This window comes from Quercus lobata, chromosome 12 (assembly GCF_001633185.2).
Source record: "Quercus lobata isolate SW786 chromosome 12, ValleyOak3.0 Primary Assembly, whole genome shotgun sequence".
Taxonomy (NCBI): Eukaryota; Viridiplantae; Streptophyta; class Magnoliopsida; order Fagales; family Fagaceae; genus Quercus; species Quercus lobata.
The window spans coordinates 38,928,405-38,934,837 of record NC_044915.1 but is presented as its reverse complement, the minus strand read 5'-3'; positions in this window follow the sequence as shown (position 1 = coordinate 38,934,837).

Sequence of the window (6,433 nt, the reverse complement as noted above, 5' to 3'; positions counted from 1 at the left end):
ATTTATGATCTAATGCAAAGTAATTAATTTTATCCTTTTGTTAGGGGCAGGGACAACATTGGTTTAAATCTGGTACGACTTATATTCAAGTTTCATAATGGTCTTCTCTCTTTAAGAATGAAAAATAAAGTTTCTTACCCTTGACCATTTTTCTACTAATTATTGTTGGAAAAATACATGTTTATATCGCATACAAAACATATGCAGCGAAAAATTAACAGATCTACTTCATTCGCAATTGATAACATGTACTATGAAAATTTCAGAATTCAAGAATAAGAGAGTGTATCTTGGTATGGTGAATTTCAAAACCAAAGGTCAGAAGTTCTTGAGAACACTTTTAATCTTCACTCCAATTCCACTTGTGCCCAAGAAATGTGGTTTCTCAATCAGTTTCTATGAATTTGTTCAATGGAGAATAAGAGAGTGTCTAACCCTCACATACAAACCATTTCATGTTCTTACCAAAAATTCTATATGTTTCTCTCCTTATAACTAATTATCTAATTGGGCTAGCCTTTTGGGCCTTTCCAATTGGGTTTTAGTATATAGTTTGGAGTAGGACTAAAAGGGAACAAATAAGACACTAGCTCCAACGGGCCTTGGGCTTTTCTGTCAACTCTTGACAAGTCCAAAGTTACCATTAATTATATTTAATACCACTATATAAATATAATTGCACTATAGGCCTTATTAATAAATTATATCTCAAGACTTTATTATACATGCAACCCCTTCATAAAATATTCATAGTAATACAAAGTCATAAATGTAGATTGCCACTTTGTAGATTACTACGTCTTAATCCTTGAGTATCTGGTTTAATCCTTTAAGTTATTCATCATATATTTATGAAATCCAATTTCATAAATATATACTTTAGTAACTATTTACTAAAGTAGTTAGGCCTAATATTCTGAATAACAAACTCATTAAACTTATCTCAAGGAAAGATTTTATATCTCCATTAAGAGCCTATGAATTCCATCTTGAGAATATATGTTACATCAACACTAAATGTGGCTGCCTAACATACTGAGGTTTTGACCGTTACTTTAGATCTCACTCCTAATATATCAAAGCAACCTACACTTCATGATCAGGTCTATTATTCTCTCAGGATTAAGAGTTTATGTAAATAGAAGTCGTGAGATTTATTATTCATTTAACAGTCGTTAGGAGGATAATAAATCTCACAGCCGTCCAATTCAATATGTCTTAACTCTTAAAACATATCAACATATCAACTAGAAGACTCCACTTCCATGATCAAGACAAATCATCTTAGTTGATATGATATAGTTTTCGCAGATGAAATGCCCAATTTTATCACCGACTATGAACTAAAATTCTGAGTTTACAAAAAACCTGTAATTTATATCTTCTATGACTTTTCACATAAATCACATACTATGCATCCCATAGACTATATGATAATGTCCGAATATTCATGTTACTATTACTTTAGATAATAATAATAAAACAACTTTATCAATTACAATATTAAGTCATACAACATGTCATACATAATGTCATACATAATATCATGCATAGCATTATACAATGGGATTTAAGGGCACTAATCCTAACAATTATAAAGTACATAATTCTAATGGTTAAATGTCTAGAAGTTTTATTTTTTGTTGGATATTGTTTTGTTTCTTTTTTTAAAAAAAAAAATTTGATAATTTGAACAATGAGAATAGGTAATAAAAATGCAGGAATTATATAGTAGCTTCAGCTTCTAGTATTTGTTCAATGATAAGGGTAATTCTAAAAGGATGATAAACTGGTTCACATAAGACAAGGCCGATGGTCCTAATGAACTCGTCAGCCTTACTTGTACATTCATAGACATAAGTGACGATATCATAAAGCCGACGGTTCCACCTCAAGGTTGACGGTTGTGCCTTAAAGATCAATGACACTTGAATGAGACGACTAAAATGCATAGACGGGATAAGAAGCTGACGGAAGGAAGCTGAAGGGGATAAGTAAATCTTTGATGGGTCTGAGATGGCCTTGCTTGGCCTCCAAAGCCCTCACAAACCAAGGTACGCATAACTTACCCCAGCTCTGGCACTCTAGAGTTGTGAAACAAGTTCTCTAAGTTGACCTTCGGAGGGTATTTGGTTGGTACCACACTGGTACTCTCTATAAGGTCTTCTTTGTTTCTATTTCATAGGTGTTATCTAGAGCACGTGAGGACTGTGCGACTTACTAATGATTTCTGGCATCATCAGTTGACGCCGTATATGGGAAACTTGTTTGTGAGCCATACTACCGCTTCCCAGACAAAGAGTTGCATGGTACTTACTTGCTCTATGGCGACCACCAACAATAATCAAGGAGACGAACCGCGTACCACTGCCCTTAAAAGACAAGTTTAGACTCTCACTACAGCCATAGAATGCCTCACCAAGCAAAACTATGAGCTAGAGGTGCAACTGCACCAAAAAAACGCAGGGCCTAACACTTAGGAGGAGGACCAAAAAGGTACAAGCACTGAAGGAAGGGATCAAGAAAGGCTAGAAGGTAGCAACGCCCCAAGCAAACAAGAGTGACAAGATACAAGTTGTCCATCTGCCGCAGACACGGCTCCACCACACATGGTCACGGAGATGCAGATGATGAAAGAACGCATGGACTTCATGATGAACGCCTTCAGAGGATGGGTGTCTAGCAACCTCGATGAGTTGGTCCATTAAACTGATTCACCATTCATTGCATCTATCACTTCGTTTCCCCTACCACTAAAGTTCCGCATGCCGTAAGTAGAGGCCTACGACAGATCTAAGCATCCCTTAGATCACTTGGAATCTTTCAAAACCTTGATGCACTTACAAGGATTGGCGGACAGGATCATGTGCAGGGCCTTCCCCACTACACTAAAGGAACCCACAAGGGTTTGGTTTAGCAGGTTGACGCCCAACTCTATTAGTACCTTCAAGGAGTTGAGCACCCATTTTTCCTCGCACTTTATCGGAGGACACATGTATAAGAAGTCTACCGCATGCCTGATGAACATTAAGCAATGAGAGAATGAGACGCTGAGGTCTTATATAACCCACTTTAACAAAGAGGCCCTATCAATTGATGAAGCTGACGACAAGATACTCATGGCTGCATTCACGAATAGGTTACAGAAAGGTAAGTTTCTACTTTCCTTATACAAAAATGACCCAAAGATTATGTCAGATGTATTCTACAGGGAAATTAAGTATATGAATGTAGAAGACGTACTGCTGGCCCGATAAGAGAAGCCTAAGAAGAGGGAAAGACAAGAGGAAGTGCGGTAGGATAGGGGACGAAATATGACAAGGACTAGAGACCGACGGGAGGATAGGCACTCCAAACCCCCCATTAGGTGATTCTCAAGCTTCGTCTCGCTGACTACCCCGATCGACCAAGTCTTGATGCAAATCAAGGATGAAAGAGCCCTGACATTTCCCAGCAAGTTGAAAGGGGACCCCAATAAGAGGTCCAAAGACAAGTACTGCCGCTTTCACCATGATCACGGTTATGACAAGCTGACTGCTACGAGTTAAAACAACAAATAAAAGCTCTTATCAGACAAGGAAAGTTGCAGAGATTTGTCAGCAAGGAAAGAACGGACCTACCATAAGAACAGGTTACCCGATGGAAGAAAGAGCGTTCTAAGCCGCCCATAGGAGACATAAGAATGATTGTGGGAGGCATTGCTACTTTTGGCTCATCCAAAAAGGCCCGTAAGACTTACCTCAGGATAGTTCAAAACGTCCAACTGACGGGCTTCATCCCAAAGATGGCGCAGGTCAACAACCCCATCATTTGATTCTTAGAGGAAGATGCTCGACGTCTCCACCACCCGTATGACAATGCACTTGTCGTTAGCATACGGATAGGAGATTACAACACACACTGGGTCCTGATTGACAACTAAAGCTCCACGGACATCCTCTACTACCTGACGTTCCAGCAGATGAAGATTGATAAAGAACGGCTAGTCCCAACCAATGCCCCGCTCATTGGGTTCAGAGGGACAAAAGTATACCCCCTCGACGCAGTCACATTGCCTGTAAGGGCTGGTGATTATCCATAGCAGATCACTAAGGATATTACATTCCTTGTTGTCGACTGCTCGTCTGCCTATAATACCATCCTAGGATGACCTACCTTCAACTCATGGAAGGCCGTAACTTTGACCTACCACCTAATGGTTAAATTCCCCACCGAGTATAGAGTAAGAGAAGTATGTAGAGACCAAGTGGCTACATGCGAGTGCTACATGGCAATGTTGGAGATGGACGATCATCTACAGGCCATGAACATAGAAGAACAGTGGATGGTGGCAAAGACCGTTGAAGGACTTGAAGAGATACTTCTTGACAACTCCAGACTAGATCAAATGACCAGGATCGGCACCTGCGCCTGTCCGTTGATTCGCCAAGCACTCACGACCTTTTTCAAAGAGAACTAGGATGTCTTTGCTTAGAGCCATGACGACATGCCTGGGATTGACCCTTCAATCATGGTGCACAGGTTGAATATGCCACCCACTTTTCCACCTATCTGTCAAAAGAAGTGATTGTTCGCCCAAGAACGAGACCAGGCTATAGCGAAAGAAGTCCATAAATTGCAAGAGGCAAACTTCATTAGAGAAGTTTACTACCCCGACTGGCTGGTAAATATGGTGATGGTCAAGAAAGCCAACGGGAAGTGGAGGATATGCATAGACTTTACTGACCTGAACAAAGCATGCCCTAAGGATAGCTACCCCCTCTCATGGGTTGATGTCCTAGTCGACTCTACAGCTCAACACTAGTTACTAAGTTTCATGAATGCTTTTTCTGGCTACAACCAGATCAAAATGAACGAAGCGGATTAGGAGAAGACTTTGTTCGTCACCAGCCAAGACCTCTTCTACTACAAAGTGATGTCATTCGGCCTTAAAAATGCGAGCGCAACATATCAGAGGCTCATGAACAAAATTTTCGCTCATTAGATTGGAAGAAATTTTCAAGTCTACGTTGACAGCATGCTAGTAAAAAGCCAAAGGGAGGACGATCATTTGGATGATCTTAGGGAGACCTTCGACACCCTCCAATCTTATGACATAAAGCTCAATCCAAGTAAGTGTGCATTCGGGGTGATGGTTGGAAAGTTACTAGGGTTCATGGTGTCTTAGAGAGGTATCGAAGTTAACCCAGACAAGATCCAGGCCATAATAGAGATGGCATCACCAAGGAACGTAATAGAAGTATAAAGCCTCAACGGCAAGATAAATGCGCTGAATAGGTTTGTATCAAGGGCACCAAACAAATGCCTACCCTTCTTCCACACGCTGAAGAAGTATTTTGAGTGGATGGCCGAGTGTCAACAAGCATTTCAGGATTTGAAGGCCTACCTCTCTTCATCGCCGTTGCTGAGTCCCTCCAAACCAGGGGAAGAACTATTCCACTACTTAGCTGTATCCCCGGCTGCCGTTAGTGTGGCCTTAGTTAGGGAAGAAGACAGGGTGCAGAAGCTCGTGTACTACACTAGCCGAGCACTCCGAAGCACAGAGGAAAGATACCCACCGATGGAGAAGCTTGCTTTCACTTTAGTTACCGCAGCCCATAAGCTCAAGCCATACTTCCAGGCCCATAATGTGGTCGTCCTGACTGATAAGCCTCTACGACGAGCAATGAGTAGTCTTGAAGCTGCCGGTCGAATGGCGTTGTGGACGATAGAATTGAGTGAATTTGACATACAATACCGCCCACATACTGCTGTAAAGGGGCAGGTAGTCGCCGACTTCATCACAAAATTCACCTGTATGGAAAGCCAAGGGACAAAAGAGCAATCTCAATGGAGCGTCCACATGGATGGATCGTCCAACAGGCAAATCGGTGGAGTAGGTATAGTGCTTCGTTCCCTAGAAGGGGACGAGATCAAATGCATGGTTCGTCTCAATTTCCCAACGACCAACAACGAAGCAGAGTATGAAGCGTTAGTAGCGGGGCTAGACCTTACGAAAGCCTCAAGGGCAACAAGTGTGGTCGTATACTGTGACTCTTAGGTCGTCACCAATCAAGTAAACGGTGACTTTACATGCAAAGGGGAAAAGATGAAGAAGTATCTAGAGTAGGTGAAAAAATGAGTAGATGAGCTGGAGGCCAAGTTCGTCCAAGTTCCCAGGAAAGATGATGAGAATGCAAAATGTCATATTTTTCTCCCTTAATGTTTAGTCTTTTATATTTATTTGGTGCCTAAATGTACTCATTATTCTTATATTTTGATTTAGGATGCAAATGGAGGCATTAAGTGCAAAACGTAGCTAATTGGGCGATTTTGGACAGCTTTGACATCGTTTCGTAATCTGGGCATAACTCTTTCATCCGAGCTCAGATTGAGATTATTCAAGATGATGTGGAACGCAAAGACAAAGCTCTACAACTTTCATATTTTGAGT